This window comes from Bos grunniens, chromosome 7 (assembly GCF_055505025.1).
Source record: "Bos grunniens cultivar Pamir isolate PY7600 chromosome 7, Bosgru_T2T1.0, whole genome shotgun sequence".
Classification (NCBI taxonomy): Eukaryota; Metazoa; Chordata; class Mammalia; order Artiodactyla; family Bovidae; genus Bos; species Bos grunniens.
In genome coordinates this window covers 109,130,472-109,149,858 of record NC_141171.1, presented here as the reverse complement: position 1 = coordinate 109,149,858, position 19,387 = coordinate 109,130,472, and the positions used below count along the sequence as shown (strand labels likewise).

The 19,387-nt window shown below is 45.7% G+C and overlaps 1 long non-coding RNA gene across 2 annotated transcripts in view; it reads right to left on the bottom strand.

The window, feature by feature from the left end:
- Window positions 1-12,258, bottom strand: part of LOC147370099 (uncharacterized) — a 39,810-nt gene extending 27,552 nt beyond the window's left edge. The window contains exons 1-3 of one of the 2 annotated variants that reach the window (XR_015168409.1): window positions 11,858-12,099; window positions 11,211-11,324; window positions 7,473-7,801 (exon numbers count right to left, since the gene is read on the bottom strand). This is a non-coding gene — a long non-coding RNA (uncharacterized LOC147370099). Of the gene's footprint in view, window positions 1-7,472; window positions 7,802-11,210; window positions 11,325-11,857 lie in introns of those variants that run through there. The other variant, XR_015168410.1, reaches the window with a different exon arrangement.
- Window positions 12,259-19,387: the final 7,129 nt, after the last annotated feature.

The following is a 19,387-nucleotide window of genomic DNA, read 5'->3' as shown; positions in this document are numbered from 1 at the left end:
AAAGCCACAGTTACAAAGAAAACAAGCTGCTGTCCCAAGGAGCTCCAGTCTCCCAAACAGTTTGACAGAAAGCAGAAAATAATCTGTCAACTCAGTTATCCCCGAGGAGGACCTCAGCTCAGTAAATCAGAAAGAGATGGTAATTACACACATGTTTTTTCTAAGCCAATTATCATTTACTCTCTGCTACCTCAATGTCGGTAGTAGACCCGAGAACTTACTGATAGGTGTGTGGCGTCTCCCTCGCATCTGCCTCTGGGCTTATTCTAAAACCACTTTGTGGTTACCCCATTTTTATTTCTTATCCATGTTATTTTGGAGTATTTCGTGTATCATTTTAGTCTGCTTAAAATCATTTCTAGAAAAACGCAACGTATAAATAAACAAACCCAGACACTGCCAAATTTATACAAATGCTTAATTCCAGAAAGCTTTACACAAATTGAATTTTTCATGAGCCAAGCATATCTTCCTTTCTTTAAAAATCTTAAGTTTCCGTTTTAAATCAACCTTTTTATGCTAAGGAACTATCTCTGTGTTCTGGATGCACTTGGTCTCTCCTCTGTCGAGATTAAACTGAGAAGAAAGAGGGGAAGTGAACACCCAGACAAAACTCTGCTGTTGTGTTTTTGAGTCGCTCAGTCATGGCTGGCTGTGTGCGACCCCATGGACTGAGCACTCCGGGCTTCTCTGTCCTTCACCGTCTCCCGGAGTTGGCTCAGACTCACGTCCATTGAGTTGCCGATGCCATCCACCCATCGCATCTTCTGTCACCAAAACTGCGGCGGTAGGAGCTAATTCAGAGAGGCTGCTGAGACAGAGACAACAGGAGACCCTGAGCAAAGACCAAACAAGCTGCCGTCAACTTAGTGCATTCACTTGGAGATAGTCCTCCTGCCTGCGTTTCCAATTATAAACCAAAATTTTCTCATCTCTTAAATTGCCATAACACCCTTTAGAGGGACCCAGCGAAGTGCTGCGAGGAGCTTTGCCCTCTGTGACCTCATGTCGCAGTCCCATGACCTGCGCTCACAAGGATTACTCTAAGTGCGTTGGGTAGATTACAAACAGTGAGCTCCTGGAGCAAGGAATGTGTCTATACGCTTTGCGATCTTTCAGGACCTAGAATGATGCCTGGTATACAGTCAATGCTTGATCAACACTCAGGGTTAGAAAACAGTATGAGCTTCAGATGACAGTTCAGTCCATCAGAAGGCTCCAGTGCCTGTAACAAGTTCAGAAATATAAGAGTGTACAAGATATTTCGTTCAATGCTTTTTACATCTCTTCTGTCTCCTGTACTGCCAGGCAGGTTCTTTACCACTAGCACCAACTGGGAAGCCCTTTATGATTTATACATGAGTTTTATTTCTAATGAGAGTTTTGCTGATAAACAAATTCTTGTCTGAAAGTGTATTTTCTCAGGCTGAAAAGATTCTAACTTCTCTGAGCAAGTTGAATAGATGCAGCAAAGATGATGAAGTTATCATAAACTAGTTCCAGACCTCACTCTTTCTGTAGCCATGAACACTAAAATAAGCTTGGACGGAGAAGAGGAGGCAGGGGGTGGGGACGAAAAGGGAGGTTTACTATTTTTATAAATTTTCACACCATCCAAGTAAGTTATTAAAATGCATATCCTCAATTAGATCAAAGCATTGCTGCTGCTGCTGCTGCTAAGTCACTTCAGTCGTGTCTGACTCTGTGTGACCCCATAGATGGCAGCCCACCAGGCTCCACTGTCCCTGGGATTCTCCAGACAAATACACTGGAGTGGGTTGCCATTTCCTTCTCCAATGCATGTGCACATGCTAAATCGCCGCAGTCTTGTCCGACTCTGTGCGACCCTATGGACAGCAGCCCACCAGGCTCCTCCATCCACGGGATTCTCCAGGCAAGAGTACTGGAGTGGGGTGCCATTATTGCCTATATATATTTTCAAAGGTATAACTTTCCATTAGAAAGTGTCATCTGCTTCAGTGTGACCACCATCTGTGGAGATTTAAGGCTACATATATAGACTACATGCTTCAAAAACATTTTGAAAGAGAAAATATCGATAAAATAATGTTTAAATGCTGATTAGAATGCAAGAAATTTAGTGGTTCAAAATAAAACTGCATTAATAATGCAAAGGTCGAATGGAGCTGAGAGTATAGAGCAAAGACTTTGGGAAGAACTGAGCTTAAATCAAGAGTAAAATGAGCCCTTTTGCAGCTGGGATAACCTTTATCCAGAAAAAGGGAAGTCTCGATTCCAAGGGATGAAGAGGGTGCTTGCTGCTGGGGACGAGGTCTGGGTAAAGCTGCTCGCCCAGCAGACCTGCAGGCCTCCCTGGGTGCCAGTGTCTCCCTTCCTGCGTCCCAGGAGTTGATGCAGAGGGTTTACTTGAATCTGACTGGTTTATACTGTGGACTTCATGTGGGAGTCTGGAGCCATTCACTGTGACGGAATCATAGGGACTAAGAATTCTGCTCTCAGTCTAAGCTTCACCGTCAAGCCAATCAAAACCTCGGGACGGCTATATCCGGATCTGCCCAAACATCCTGGAGGCTAAGGGCAGCGGGGACACCAGGGGGATAAGGTCAGTGTTTCCCGCACAGCCCAGACTGAAGGGCCGTCGCAAAGCCAAAGCCCAGTTTTGAAATATCTTATTCTTAGGCTCACGATTATGGCCTTAGAAGTTACAACTAGGAAGCACCATGAGCAATCAGGAGATTCTTCCTGAAAGACAATGAGCCTATTTTCAGGTAATTACACTGAAAATGACACCATGGTTTTTAATTTGTTGTGTCTGCTCACCTTTCTTGCCGCCTAACTCTCACACATAAATGATGCAGAATCCTACTTGTGCGTCTTTTTTTTGTTTAAGGAAACAGAACAAAAGACTTTTCACTAAAAATTTTACATAAATGATCTTGTCATAGGCAAGTTGTTTTTCCAACAAACATTTATTGACCATCATGTACCAAGTCTAGTGCTGATAGCTGCAAAGAAGAAAAAAGAAAAAACATATGTATAGTGCCTGCCCTCATGAAGTGTGTGTTCTAATGACAAAAACAATGCAAAAATAAAATATACTTATACTCCTGTAAGTACAGGAGGAGGGTCAAAAGGTGGACAGAGTATTCAGGGCGGAAGTGACAAAGGAACCAGCCTCTTCTGTTGGACTCAAGTTCAGGACCTGAAGTTCAAGGTGAAGTGTGAAAGGCGAGCAGAGGTTTATTAGATGAACGGTGGCGGTTGGCGCTTCCAGGCTGGGCAGACAGCACAGGAGGATTCCCAGAAGCAGGAGGAAGCAGGACCGTAGATGCTAAGAGACGGCACAGTGGTTGAAATGAGAAGCAGGAAGAGCCCGCCAGTTGCGCAGCGCCCAGCACACACGGTAAGTTATTTCAAGACTTGATCCTTACGTGCCTTAGAAGTTCCCAAGGAATAGGGAAGGGTGGCTTATCGACGCCTATTATCATTTCCAGAGGAAACAAAAATTACTACTGATGGCAACCTGCATCTGGAGACACTTCATGCATAATGTTTCATTTAAAGTTTTGCAACATATTCACATTTTTCGGACAACTTATAACAAAGGAAATGTTAAATGGACGTTTTTCTAGAAGCCGAAGTCCAGCGCAAATGTTCCCCCTAGTTTCTTTTCCTCTTTAATGTCCATAACAGGGTATGCGCCCTCATGAGGAAACTGAAATCACAGGTAGAAATGGACGCGCCAGTAGGATCCGACGCTCACACTGTAGTATCGGTCCTGAGGTGCTGAGATGGGACTTCAGTGTTATTTAGCCTCCTTGCTGTTGGCGCCTTTCATGCTCCAGGGGCAAAGCGGGCAGTGAAGAGAGAGTTCCTCCCATCAGCCAGGGCGGCTCTTCCCTCAGAAGTCATTCAGGCAGGTGCAAAGTGAGGTGTTTTCGCCCCTAACCCCAGAGCCTCCCCAAAGCCCTGGAGCAGGCGCCTGGAAACCCCAGCTCTGCTTGTTATGCTCATGTTATTCATTCTTCAGGTCTCTTCCCCTGGGAAAAGGACTCCCAACACACAAACGGCTCCCCCTTCTTGCTCAAAGAGAATTCATTTCACTGGGGACAAAAATTTCCAGCCACAGCCAAAGCTTTTAAGGCAAGAGCTCCCAAAGAGCTAAGAGTTCTCAGTTCATTCCAGTCTCTCAGTCGTGTCCGACTCTTTGCAACTCTATGAACCGCAGCACACCAGGCTTCCCTGTCCATCACCAACTCCTGGAGTTTACCCAAACTCATGTCCATCGAGTTGGTGATGCCATCCAGCCATCTCATCCTCTGTCGTCCCCTTCTCCTCCTGCCCCCGATCCCTCCCAGCATCAGGGTCTTTTCCAATGAGTCAGCTCTTCCCATCAGGGGGCCAAAGTATTGGAGTTTCATCTTCAGCATCAGTCCTTCCAATGAACACCCAGGACTGATCTCCTTTAGGATGGACTGGTTGCATCTCCTTGCATCCAAGGGACTCTCAAGAGTCTTCTCCAGCACCACAGTTCCAAAGCATCCATTAAGAGTCCTAGCTCAACTCTTTCAAGGACTCTCCCCTAAAGCCTTCTCAGGTGCCTCACAGACCTCTCTTGACTCTGAAAGCCCTTTCTTACAGCATCTTTTTCTTGAACAGGAAGAGATTGCAAATTGAGGGGAGAGGGAGTCACAGTCACTGAGTGGGGTGGGCAAGAAGAGACAGAGACACTTGTCTGGAGCCTGGCTGGGCAGGGACCCCTCACTTTCCAGGCAGCCCTCTAAGGAAACCACGGGTTTGGTTCTTTCCAAGAAAATCCTCCAAAACAACAAGAAGTACCCAGAGAGGCGGTGTTTCACCCACCGGGCAAAATTTATGCCAAGACCATTATGATCACTGAATGGGGAATAAAGGCATAAAATCATGTCTTACCAGGAAGGAAAAGCAAGAGGGAAAAAACAGTCCCCCACCCCCAAAACTGCATCACTGCACGTAGGTGTTTGTTATTTCAAATCAGGTTTCCAACACAGTTTTGTTCTCTTCTTGAAAGGGCTAATTATACCGATGTTGCCCAAGAAACACGTGGTTGTTACAGTCGTTTTATTAGCATGTTTTCCAGAGAGCTGCTGTGAATTAAAAGCAAGGCCAGTTTCATTCAAATAATATTTGGTTGTTTTATTTTCAAACTCTGCAAGTAAGAGCATTCACATTTATAGATCCCTGTGTACACATAGAGATTGCAGAGAAGCAGCCAATGTCTGCCTTTGGCTCTCCTTCCAAGGAAACTGGAGGAATTACTCATGCACAAATAAGTACAGATAGCTGCCTCTGCAATAGTATGGAGCAAACGTATGAAAATACAGAGATTTCAAGTGGTATCAGTGTGCAAAAGCATGTATTTGCTTAGCTGTTTATTAGATCTGAGAAACTGTGCTTTCTTGGTGCTAGAGACTCTTCAGGGAGGCGGTGCAGCATCGTGTTTAATTTAAATAGATTGCAAACCACCTTGACTGCCATAGATTAGCATCAGAAGCTCACCATAATAAAGAGAAGGTTTTTCCTCACTGCGGCTTTGCAGTCAGGGCAGGCAGGGAAAATTCTACAAATAAGGACCGGCCGAGGGAAGTGTCTGCTCCTCTTTCCCTAAAGACTGAATTTCTAAACTTCCACTGGGGCACTTCAAGTCATTTTAACTGTGATGATGGCCCAAGGGGAGAGGTTCAATTTCCAAGGCTGGGTTGGGGTCTTTAGGGACTTGGAGGCCAGTGTCTTCCACAGAATTACACTAGGAATGGAAAGAAAGCCTGGGCACTTGGGACTTAGCATCCCTGTGGCTTACCCCACTTAGCAGTCGCCTGGGAAATGCTATATTCCTGGAGACTCTCAAACATACAATAGCTCAAATGACAACGCAGCACTGACACACCCAGGGAAAATTGCTGGCAATGTAAAATCCCCTAAAATGCAACCTGTCTTCCCAGTCCATTCTGCAGTTTAGATGCTCATTTAGAAAATGAGTTTACGCTCCTAAACATCTCAATCTTCGGTTGAAAGAAAAGAGTGGGAGATAAGCAGGCACGCAGGAGCAAAGGGCAGAGGGCGAGGGTGGCCTGGACCTCTCCAGCGGGGAGCTGTTCTGTCGTGTACCCTGGACTGGCCCAGATCTTTTAAGGCACAGGACTGCCTTCTCTGAAGTGTTCAGTTCTTCCGAGGTTACACCGATTTTCAGAAATAAGGAGGGCTTCTGGCGTCTGTGCCTCCCCAGTGAACACTTCTCTTTTCTCGGTGTTCCTGTGGACACAACTTCTCTCGCACTCAACCCCACCGTAGTAAGCGCTGAGGACCGGCCCACTGTGCAGTCCAAGAAGTGGGCACTGATCCCTTCCTGGGCAGTCAGAGCATTTGTGTCGTTTGGCTACAGCAACTGGTCCAAAAACTTGCACGCTGGACGAAGAAGAGCATGAGAGTGAGTGGCTGGAGTTTTGTCCTAACAGGAAGAAGGAGCTTTTCCTGGAAAGGTGTTGGGAGATGCTAAGCTGAGAAGATACACATTAGTAGGTTTGGGATGAGCAAGGTTCGATATAATCTTCCTCCACTTATGCCAGTTTGGATAATTTCTTGTCACTTGTCGTCTGTGGAATAACGATGACTGCAGGGAAAGAACAAGGGTGTCCAAAGCTGGTAAAGGTCGGGGGCTGGGGGGGACAGAGCACATATGAAGAGTCAGGGGCTCCGAGATCTCAGTCTCCTACTAACTCTGTGATTATGACTGAATCGCAGCTTCCCCCTTTGTGAAATTATGGGAAGAACTGCAAAGTGTAAGTCCTAAACTTTTTATAAAAATCTCATTCTCAAATCAAGTTTTATCCAACCAGTCCATCCTAAAGGAAATCAGTCCTGAATATTCATTGGAAGGACTGATGCTGAAGCTGAAACTCCAATACTTTGGCCACCTGATGCGAAGAGCTGACTCATTGGAAAAGACCCTGATGCTGGGAAAGATTGAAGGCGGGAGGAGAAGGGAACGACAGAGGATGAGATGGTTGGATGGCATCACAGAGTTGATGGACATGACTTTGAATAAGCTCTGGGTGTTGGTGATGGACAGGGAGGTCTGGCGTGCTGCAGTCCATGGGGTCGCAAAGAGTCAGACACGACTGAGCAACTGAACAGAACAGAACAGATACCCTGTTATCTGAAATAAATCATAATGACAACAGCAACAAGAGTGTCCACTGAGCATGTACTCTAAGGATATCTTGGTTCTAAACCCATATTTTACTTCACGTGTATTTTACTCATGTTAATCCTCACAAAATCCTATGAGGTGAAGTCTGGTTACAAATTTCCTTTTACAGGGACATAAACTTAAGTACAGAGAGATTAAGAAATTTCCACACAGTCACAAATAAATATTATTTATTTATTTATCCACCATGCATGGTGGATCAGGGGCAGGACCCAGCTCCAGGGTCTATCCTCTCAAGCACCCTGCTTTTTTTTTTTTTACTATATAATTTTGTTTATTTATTTTTGGCTGTGCCGGGTCTCTGTTGCCGCATGGACTTCTCTCCCGTTGTGGTTGGTAGGCTTCTCATTGCAGGGGCTTCTCTGGCTGCAGACACAGGTCTGGGGCTGCGGGGCTCAGGAGTGCAGCTCAGCAGGGCGGAGCTCAGTCACTGTGGTGCACGGGCTTAGTTACTCTACAGCATGTGGGGTCGTCCTGGCTCAGGAATTGAACCCGTGTCTCCTGCACTGGCAGGCTGATTCTTTACCACCAGGGGAGCCTGCTGCTTGTTTGTTTGTTTGTTTGAATCATCTGTAGTAAGAAAGAGACGCACTCTGCTTTTAACCAAAGCGAGGTAGGCAGGCTAGAAGCCCATTCCTAAACCTTCCCTTGGAAGGGAAGGGCTCTGAAGAGTCTGATAACCATAAAATTCTTTGACAGCTAATATTTATTTCAACCTGAAATGTTTGTACGTATAGCTTGAGCCCACTGCACCACGTATGTCATAACAAACCAGCCCAAAGACAGTCTGACAACACCCTGAGCAGACCTCTTCAAAGCCCTGCAGGGCCATTTCCAGCAGTTCATTTGAAGCAGCAGGAAGTCTCAGCCAGTTGTTAGGAAAACCATGACATGGAGGATGCTTGACCTCTGTCGGAACTGTACCTTCTTCTGCCTCGTATCATTTTGCCTAAAGGTACCACATCTGAGATGGTTGGATGGCATCACTGACTCGATGGACATGAGTTTGAGTAAACTCCAGGAATTGGTGATGGACAGTGAGGCCTGGCATGCTGGAGTCCATGGGGTCACAAAGAGTCAGACACCACTGAGCGGCTGGACTGAGCTGAACCACATCTGAAACTACAGACAAGTTTAGAAGCTTGGAAACCAAAACAGGCTTCTGGCCACCATGTCTGTAGACCTGTTCTGTGCGAGCTCAGACACTTGGAGCTGGGCTCGCTGCCCTTGGAGACCAAGGGCGGGGGAAACTGGCCCGCGTGCGTTACAAAACCAGAGGTGCAGAAACAGGAGAGAGCGGGGCACGCTGCCCGGGCGACAGGTTATGGCCGACACCCTGGCTGTGGGGGAACGCTTGCCAAGCCAGTAGAGAAAAGAGTTGACGACGGGAACGTCAGTGTGTGAGCGCTGCTGAAAGGAAAAGGAACCAGGCAGAGGCCTAGGAAGGTTCAGTCAGAGAGGCAGAAGAGAGGTGGAGAGCTGAGTTCCTCTTCTTAATTGTTCACCCCTTTGCGGAATCCCTATTCTCATTTCCAGCAACTGCCCAATATGTGATCGTGTAATGTGTTTGATATATATTGCTATATCTGCTTATTTTCTTACGTCTTGTCTTATGAATTTGTGCACTTTTAGTTGACGTAAATATTTTTGTATTAAAATCTTTTTAATTTCTGACTTTTTCCACTTAATTCTTTTCTTTCCATGAGAATCAAATTGGTACTTTACATCAGATTTATGGCTCCCTGCCCACGATTGGCATTCTTGATCACACTTAACTTTCCCGTTCCCATACCGACGTGCACCAAGGTTTCTATAAGCAAAGATGCTTGTTCCTGCTTCACAGCGCAGTATCTTCTCTTATCTCCTTAAAGGTAATTATCACGTGTATTTTATATTCTTAAGCTCTGTTGCATTCATTCTGCTCCCATACTGGCTATTCTGTCTTTTTTTCTTGAATACGCTGTCCCTACTCAGTTACTTGGTCTGTGACTTTTTCCCTGGAAGTTTGGCCATCTTGATGGTTACGTGTGGGCTCCCCTGGTGGCTCAGAGAGTTAAAAATCTGCCTGCAATGCAAGAGACCTGGGTTCGATCCCTGGGTCAGGAAGATCCCCTGGAGGATGGAATGGCCACTTGCCCCAGTACTCTGGCCTGGAGAACCCCATGGACGGAGGAGCCTGGTGGGCTGCCGCCCACGGGGTCACCGAGAGTCGGACACGCCTGAGCGACTGACGCTCCCCCTCTCAGTGTGTTCACAGGCCGTGTCTGATCAGCCCTCAGGCTTTCTGCTTGTCAGAGCGGTTCTGTGCCTGAGAAAGCTACCCCACGCCTCAGGCCCACACACTGCTCTTCTCTGAAAGCTTTTGCCTTTTGGATGTAACTCCCCAGACCTGAGGGTGTGAGGAGGCCCAAGAAGAAAGTGCTTAGACTGGGCCGGCCAGCCTGCCTCTAGGGTCACCCGCTCCTAAACCCACCCTCTCCCAGGCGATCAGCCCTCAGCCCCCTCCACCGCCAGACTGGGGCTGGTGGGGAGATGCTTTTCCATCCCTCTACTGAGGGGGAAGCACCGCTTAGCTTCTGCCGACAGTATTACAGCAGATGCACAAGGGGACTCGTCCTGACTGTGAACCCGGCCTTTCGCCACCCTTGCCCGTCATCTCCTGTTCTCTCTCTCACAGTCACACTCCCTCTCCCAGGATTTCTCAGTCCTTTGCTTTCACTCTTGGGAATCTCCAGGGCTGGGCTGTGGATCCATCCAGCAGGTTGTGCTAACTCCCCACCTTGTCAGGCCCAAGACACAGTCAAGGGCTGGGCTGGTCCACCCACTGGACTCTGAGTCCTTCCAAAGGTGGGCATTGGGTACTTTCATATCTAAACTCCCAGCTCCTAGGTCAGGGCCAGGTGAATGACAGGAACTAGAACAGATGTGCTGAGTGCTCTGGGCTGAACTACATCTCTCCAGAAAAGGACATGCTGCAGCCCTAATGGCAGTGCCCCAGAGTGGGGCCTCGTTTAGAGACAGGTTCTTTACAGGGGCCTTCAAGTTAGTGTGTGGTCAGCCCAATCCCATATGGCTGTAGTCCTTATAAAAAGGGGAAACATGGACACAGGGCAAGAGACACGTAGAGAGGACACTACACGGAGGGACACAGAACCAAATGTGCTGCCCACAAGCTGAGGAGAGCAGATTCTCCCCTCCGCTCTCAGGAGGAGCCGGCCCGGGGACGTGGGCGCATTGGTGTGGGCTTCCAGCAACCAGAGCAGTGAGACAGTTCACTTCTGGGCTTTAGGCTGCCCCGCGGGTGGCACCTGGTTACAGCAGCCCTAGTGAAAAAGTGCAGAAGAGGGGAAGGGAGAGAGTATGACAGCAGCGTCTGCAGTGGGAGGGATCCTCGGGGCCAAACGCCACAGACGGCTCAGGGCACTGGCAGGAACATGTCCTTGGACATGACAGCTGGCAGTTTTCTTGCACTCCTTCTCCTAATGTTCCCAGTGAAACCAGCCTAGTGTCATGGGGAAGGCAGAAGCCCAGTCCCAAGGGGCTGAGAAGTCCAAAGAGAAGAAAGGAGAGGGACAAGGACCCAAATTCCTGGGACGTTTCAGAATTACAGAAAAGGGAAATAAATCTATAGCTTACAGAGGATTTTTCTGAAAGTTGGAGAACTAAGTCTATTGATGGGGTGGGTGAGAAAAGAAGCTAAAACAAGGAAATGTTGACAAGACAACGATACCTAATTAGACGGCCTTTTCCAAACTGCCTCTCTGCTGCGGCTTAAACCTCAGCAGTCATGACAGATGCCACTTTCATCCCTGCAAGCCGGGTGACCTTTCTTCCCAACGCATCTGTAAAACTTTCCGATTTCTTTCGGGCCTCAGAATACCGTGGTGACCATCGGCATCAAAGATAAGTTAACAGCAGGGAGGGGCCTCCTGCAGAGCACACGTTACCACGATCCCTGCACACCCTTCACTGCACCCACCTCTCGCCCTAGAAGGTGAGTCCCTCTGTGTTCTGTTTCTTCGGCACTGGTTCAAAAATCCATGCCTGCTCACGTGGAAGCTGACTGGCTGGAAATGGCTGAAGGCATGATGGTCTTCCATATAAACACACACACAAATACGCATGAAAATCTGAACTCTTGGATCCAAAGCCTTTTGGCCCCAAAGAATATAATCCTAAGAGATTTCTTGGGAAGGTAAGAGTTTGGGGCCAGTGATATTTAAGGTAGGGTGCTGTCTTAGCGAAGGCTGCTGTAACAAGATAGAGCAGCTTACATAGTAAACATGTATTTCTATAAATGTTTCTGGAGGCTGGGACGTCTAAGATCGAGACGCCTGGTGGAGGTCTGCTTCCCGGCCTGCTTCCCTTCTCCCTGTACCCTCACACGGAGAACACGCAGCACTCGAGTCTCTGCCTCTACTTTTCAGGGCTTTAATCTTATCACGGGGGCTTCTTTCTACGACCTCATCTAGACCAAAGCACCTTCAGAAGGCTCCACCTCCTAATGCCATCGCACAGACAATTAGGATTTTAACATGCAAATTGGGACTGAGGTGGTGGGGGAGGGCACATTTACTCCATAACTAATGGGCACATATCTGACCTCCTCTCAATAAGATTCCATACCTCTTCCGCTCCATCCACAGTCATCCGCTGGGACATGCACTCGTTTCTGGAGGCGGTGTTCTAACGTGTCATTGAGATCTCAAAGGCAAGCTTGAAAGGAGTCCGCAGCCAACTGGAGAGCATTTTACAAGCAGAAACTCCTGGGTCAAATTTCTAGTCCTGCCACTTATTAACCAAGTAAACCGGGAAGAGTCACTTAGCACTGCAAACCCTCATGGCCTCACCTGTGAAACTGCTTAATAATAATATCTACATCTGAGAGCTGTTACCGTGATTCTAAATGAGGTCATACAGGCAAAGCATTAGTCCTTGCCTACTTTGGAATGAAGTTTTCTGTGAATGTTAGCAATCATCTTTTGACCAACATAAGCTTCACTTTTAGAAAATCAACCCGTAAGCTAGTCAGCTCCATGCAAGTTAAAATTTTGTTAATGAAGAAAAAAAATTTTCCCATAATGCAAGAAAAATTTCTCAGAATACAAACACACTCCCAGTAAAATTTAGCTGAACTGATGGAAGGTGTGAATAGCTGATGGTAGCATTTGGCCTCCTAACACAGGCTCCTGAGCCTTCTGCAAATCAAGCCCCCAGGGCAAAGTTTGCTCAAAGGAGATTTTTAAAAGTCTGCATTCCACAGCATCTACACACACATACTTACATTTACACTTTTCCTGACTTGCAGAGCACGCAAGAAGCCTCCGATTCATGTTTATAATGCAGTTGATTATCTGTTTTCAGTATAAAAAAGAAGTAATTCCGCCTGGGGAATTTAGTGGGAACATTCAGTGTCGGGTTGCAAGCAGTCAACGGGTAGCAGTTTGGAGTCAAACTACCAGCTCCCTTCAAACAGTGAGGCCAGGAGGAGAGTTTGAATTTTAGAGTGCGAGCCCCAGTTTTATTACTTAGCAACGGTACAATCCTGGGTAAGTTCAGTTATTTCAACCAGTGTCTATTATCTGCAGATATACTACTTAATCTCTCAGAGCCTCAGCTTCTCCATCTGAAAATGGGGGTAATAATCCCTATTCCAAGGTTGTAAGAGTTCAATTGGAAAAGCACATATGACTCAGCACTTCTTGAGATGGTACCTTTCCTTGTCCGCTCCCCACACTCCAGGGGTTCGGTGTGTGCGTAGCATCACTTAAAGGAAGACAGATGAGGGCCTGTCCTATCCCGAAACTTTCAGTTCCCCACACACAGGCAGGAGCAGGTTCCGTGAATACTGGCCAGGAGGAAAGACATAGTGTGGCGGAAACCATTTTATTTCCTTGTAAAACATTTGCCTTCATGGCTTTTGTGTCCACAATTTAATCCCCACAGTTGAGGGTGGAAGAAAGAAAGATTTGGGGCTGTGGAGAAAGGTGAAGGGAAGAAGATTTGCCTCGGGACTAAAGGAAGCTAGATCCTAGGCCGGTGGGCAAGGTGAACTGAGACCCAACCCCACGCTGGGGTCAAAGAGGAGCAGAGGAGCGTACGGTTGCACGGTGCCCCTGAGCAGACGGAGCCCTGCAGCTCCCCACCGAGAGGGGAGTGGCCTGTACACACACTGGCCATGTGGACAAAGCTGCTGGCTGCCTTAGCAGCGGACCATTCAGGGAGCAGTCAGCTCTGTTCCTGACCCACCAACACCCAGGTCCTGGGTGAGTCTCCCAGGATCCTGACGTGACCTCAGGAAGAAAACACCAGCACTCACTGACTTCAAGCCTAGCAGGAGGGAAGCTTAAAATAGAAAGTAAGCTGACTTGCAGATGCAAAGAGACAAAGCATCACCACAGTGAGAAATCGCATTTCACACCCATTAGGATAGTTATAATATAAGAGGTAATAATGTGCTGCTGAGAACACGGAAAAATTGGAACCTTCACATATTGTTGATGAGAAAGTAAATGCTGCTTTGGAAAACAGTTTGGCAGTTTCTTGAAAAGTTATAACGTAGTTACCATATGGCCCGGAAATTCCATTTCACCCAAGAGAAATGAAAGCATATGTAGCATGAATGCTGGAAAAATCGTACGCACATTTTTATAGCAGCATTATCTGTAATAGCCAAAATGCAGAAACCATCCAAATGTCCATTAACCAGGGAATGAATTAAATGTGATATATCCATACAATGGAATATTATTTGGCCATAAAAATGAAGTACATAAATGATTCATGAGTATAAACATAAATGACTCATGTTATAAACATAAGCTAATTGAAGGAAGCCAGACACAAGATTTCGTATATTGTTTGATCAATTTATGTAAAGTACCTAAACCCGGCAAATCCAGAGACAGAAAGTAGAACAGCGGACACCAGGGTCTGGGGAGTGGAGGAAATAAGGGGTGGCTGCCAATGGGCATCTGACTTGCAGGGGGAATGAAGAAACTTTCTGGAATTAAATCGTGGTGAAGGTTGCACAACTTTGTGAATATGTTAAAACCCACCACCTTGAACCCTTCCAAAGGGTGGATTTTGTGATATGTGAATTGTCACCTCAGTAAAAAAGGAAATATGTTTGTGTATTTGCGTTATAGACCGGAATTCACTTTTATATATAAACCTGGACCAAAACAGGAGTTCGATGAACTCGAGCCGCCGCGCGATCATTATAAAGGCATCGAGACTGTGACTCCCAGCAGGGACAGGCCGTTAGCCATCCCGAGACAAGTGAAAACCCCCTTGGTCTCCACCCTCCAAAACCACAGAAATGTATTTCACTCGATACGGACCACTCATCTATACTACCGAGGAAGGCAATTTCCCACCTCCGGCGGTTCTTGAAGACCCTGCCCAAATGGCCGTGGTAAAGGAAGTTTCACCCGCTCCTCCCCACTTTATACATTGTCATGACTGAAGCCCTTTCTGGGCTGATACCCAAAGACCACCCTGGAAAGGAAAACGCTTCTGCCACAAGCTTTCTGACCCTATCACATGAGCGCAAGGGTAGGAGGCTTGGGGCAGAACTGTGTGACTTGAAGGACAGACGCTTCAAGGGGACTGAGAGGACAAGAGCGGACACACGAACGCAGCAAAGACTCAGGACAGCAAAACCGACAGAGGCAGCTCCTGTAGAGACGAGGGAAGATTTTCTTTTTGAAAAAAAAAATAATAATAATAATAATTATCCTTGAAAATGCCTTTCTGGTTTCAAAACCAGCTTCAGTTCTCCTGAAAGAAGGAAAGACTTAAAATAAAAAGACTGTAGAACAGCTCTGACATGAAGTATGGGCCCTTTTCTCATGACCATTAAACGCACAATCCCCTTTATGACGGAAGCAATGCTCTTACCCTGGAGGGGCTCCATTAGGATGCACACCAGCTCATACTTCCATTTAGACCAAAAGTTCTTTATAGTGTGACATTTCTAAAGAATAAAGAGGACTTTGCAAAGAACAGAAGTAGTCAACATGATTATGGGGCATTGACATAGCAATTTGCTTGCAAATGATTTTTAAAACGACTGCTAATAATATACCTTTTTGTACATAGTACTCTCAACAAAGCCACCTTGGGTAATCAAATTAATGCGGGGGAACGGTAAGGGAGAGGGAGAGGAGATCCCACAGCGTTACCAGCAATGACTACAATTAACAAGTACACAAAATAACCCAATGGGGCCACTGGACAGCCCTGGGCAATGACACAGCCATTTAGTTATTTATTGTGGTGTGTAGCAGAGCAACGTAATAGTACTACTAAGAAAATAAAGACTCACCTGAAAACGCTGAATGACTGAAAACTCAACAATGGAGGTGCATCTATGTGGTCAACTTGGGAGTAATGTTCTTTTCTTTACCTCTGATCAAACCACAGCACAGTCACACGCAGACCCAAGTTCAGAATGATAGTCAATGGAACCCCAGGGTCACTGTGTCTAAGCTACTGAAAAGCTTACCTGAATAAGGAAATCACAGGGATTGCTATCAAAGAACACGAAAGTAATACAGAAAAATGCCGACAATAAGTTGAAAAAAATCATGACGCACACATATATAGAAACACATATCTCAATTTAAATGCTGCCAAGGATAAAGTTTGGGGCTTCCCTCACAGCTCAGTAAGTAAAGAATCTGCCTGCAATGCAGGAGACCCAGATTTGATTCATGGGTTGGGAAGATCCTCTGGAGAAGGAAATGGCAACCACTCCAGTATTCTTGCACACACCGAATTTTCCAGAAGCAAAGATACAGAGAGAGGAAAGTCTTGAGACAGGCTCTGGATTAAAAGAGAGGGGGTTGAGGATTGCAAAGACGAGCCTTATAGGGAGGGCTTACTTTGAAAACAAGAAGGGCCATTACCACAGCCATGCAGAGAGACCAGAAAATGGAAAACAACAGAGAAAATTTCACAAAGGAAAAGGGAAGCTGGGGGAGTTTATGTTTGTTTATCTTGATATCTTTAAAGTGAGAAGATGGGGAACACATGTACACCCATGGCTGATTCATGTCAATGTATGGCAAAAACCACTACAATATTGTACAATATTTAGCCTCCAATTAAAATAAATAAATTTTAAAAAATAATGAAGTGAGTGATAAGTCATCTTCTGTAAAGGAGGGAATCTGTGGCAAGGTATATGGTGGCAGTTGCCAGTCAAAAAGATGGGTAACTGGTCTACCAAACAGCGGTGAGGATCTGGTTCCAACTGGGGAGTGTAGGACACAATGGAGATCTTCCTCACTGATCCTCAGAAGACTGACCAGACATAAGAAAACCAGGCAGCTCTGAAGATGGACCCGGCCAGGACGGAGGGGTCTGAAGGCAGATCTGTTAACAGCTCTGTTAACAGCGGCAGGTCAGGAGTCCACATAGGAAGGGCTACGACAGGGTGGGCTCTGCGGGTGGGCAAGTTGCTCGTGGAGAAGCCCATGGTAAGGTCAGAATGATTAAGTGAAGGAGGAAGAGATGAGAGAACAGGGGTTTCCACCAAAGAAAAGTGAGACAAGGACAATCCAATATGGACGTCTCAGGGCAGTAAGAAAGAGCCTTGAAAAGCTGTTGCCACAAGGGAAAGGGGAGAAAGGAAGACCAAAAGGCTTGTACTGAGGAAGACAGGACAGGATCCCCATGAAACCACCACTTAGCTCCAACAATTACCAACATTGTGTCAGTTTAAGAAGCATCTTCAATCCTTAGTCTCAGTAAGATAGGAAGCCCCTGGCAGGGCTGGGGGGGAAATAGTGAAGAGAGGAAAATACTCAACAGCCTTAAAGTCAGCCGGATAATCAGGAACAGCTGTTGACAGGCTTCTGTGCATACAGGTATATCCACATTTAATTACACGAGGGCTCTACACTGATCTAGAAAAACCCAGGCTCTTGCTTCACGTCTATCTCTTCTTTCTCTACTTCAGGGTGTGAGGAAATAGGTAAATGCTCTCTGGATGACTAATCCAATTTATTTAATAGTATGTTTGTTTTTGTAAATGGCACGTTAACTACAATGTGTCACATCAGATAGAAAAGATATGGAGACCAGATTTTATTTTACATTCAATATTACTGTGATTTAGAGAGCATGATTGGCATTCCTGAAACTTGACAAAAACATTCACCAAGGATTTTAAAAATTATTTCTAAATTCCGCTTATTGATTCCATCTGTTCTCTGGGTTGTACATGTATATTTTTAACAGGCTTCTAGTTTTGTCAATTCTTTGATAGTTTTCTCAGGAAAATGCTTAGTGAGTTCAATCGATAACCATTCTATTGCTAAAAATTGATCGACTGTGAAAAAAGTTTTTCCTGTCATTCACTGGAGAGAGATTCCTCTTTTGTGTGTCCTTTAAGTTTTTAGATGCAAGGAGTCATTATTAAGGAGTTTGGCCTTTATGTTATATAAAACTGCATACATTATTGTATCAAATTTGGAATGCATTCTAAGTATCCTTGAAGAATATAACAGAATAACAGAATTCCTCTCCCGAATTCAAGGGAAAGTTAATGCTTAGTTAATTTTTACCTATATTGCCTAATGCTTCTGCTTCCATCCATGACAGAGAAATTGACCTCAGCCTTGCCTCTCTCCATAAACTCAGGAACTGAACAAAACATATTAAGTAATTACATGCAGATAATCATGATGGTGTGATCACTCACCTAGAGTGAGACATCCTGGAATGTGAAGTCAAGTGGGCCTTAGGAAGCATCACCATGAACAAAGCTAGTGGAGGTGATGGAATTCCAGTTGAGCTATTTCACATCCAGAAAGATGATGTTGTGAAAGTGCTGCACTCAATATGCCAGCAAATTTGGAAAACTCAGCAGTGGCCACAGGACTGGAAAAGGTCAGTTTTCATTCCAATCCCAAAGAAAGGCAATGCCAAAGAATGCTCAAACTACCACACAATTGCACTCATCTCACATGCTAGCAAAGTAATGCTTAAAATTCTCCAAGCCAGGCTTCAGCAATACATGAACCATGAACTTCCAGATGTTCAAGCTGGTTTTAGAAAAGGGAGAGGAACCAGAGGTCAAATTGCCAACATCCGCTGGATCATCGAAAAAGCAAGAGAGTTCCAGAAAAATATCTATTTCTCCTTTATTGACTATGCCAAAGCCTTTGACTGTGTGGATCACAATAAACTGTAGAAAATTCTGAAAGAGATGGGAATACCAGACCACCTGATCTGCCTCTTGAGAAATCTGTATGCAGGTCAAGAAGCAACAGTTAGAACTGGACATGGAACAACAGACTGGTTCCAAATAGGAAAAGGAGTTCATCAAGGCTGTATATTGTCACCCTGCTTATTTAACATCTATGCAGAGTACATCATGAGAAACACTGGGCTGGAAGAAGCACAAGCTGGAATCAAGATTGCCAGGAGAAATATCAATAACCTCAGATATGCAGATGACACCACCCTTATGGCAGAAAGTGAAGAGGAACTAAAAAGCCTCTTGATGAAAGTGAAAGTGAAGAGTGAAAAAGTTGGCTTAAAACTCAACATTCAGAAAACGAAGATCATGGAATCTGGTCCCATCACTTCATGGGAAGTAGATGGGGAAACAGTGGGAACAGTGGCAGACTTTATTTTTTGGGCTCCAAAATCACTGCAGATGGTGACTGCAGCCGTGAAATTAAAAGATGCTTACTCCTTGGAAGGAAAGTTATGACCACCTAATAACATATTCAAAAGCAGAGACATTACTTTGTCAACAAAAGTCTGTCTAGTCAAGGCTATGGTTTTTCCAGTGGTCATGTATGGATGTGAGAGTTGGACTATAAAGAAAGCTGAGCACTGAAGAATTGATGCTTTTGAACTGTGGTGTTGGAGAAGACTGTTTAGAGTCCCTTGGACTGCAAGGAGATCCAACCAGTCCATCCTAAAGGAGATCAGTCCTGGGTGTTCATTGGTAGGACTAATGTTGAAGCTGAAACTCCAATAGTTTGGCCACCTGGTGCGAAGAGCTGACTGATTTCAAAAGACCCTGATGCTGGGAAAGATTGAGGGCAGGAGGAGAAGGGGACGACAGAGGATGAGATGGTTGGATGGCATCACTGGCTCAATGGACATGGATTTGGGTGGACTCTTGGAGTTGGT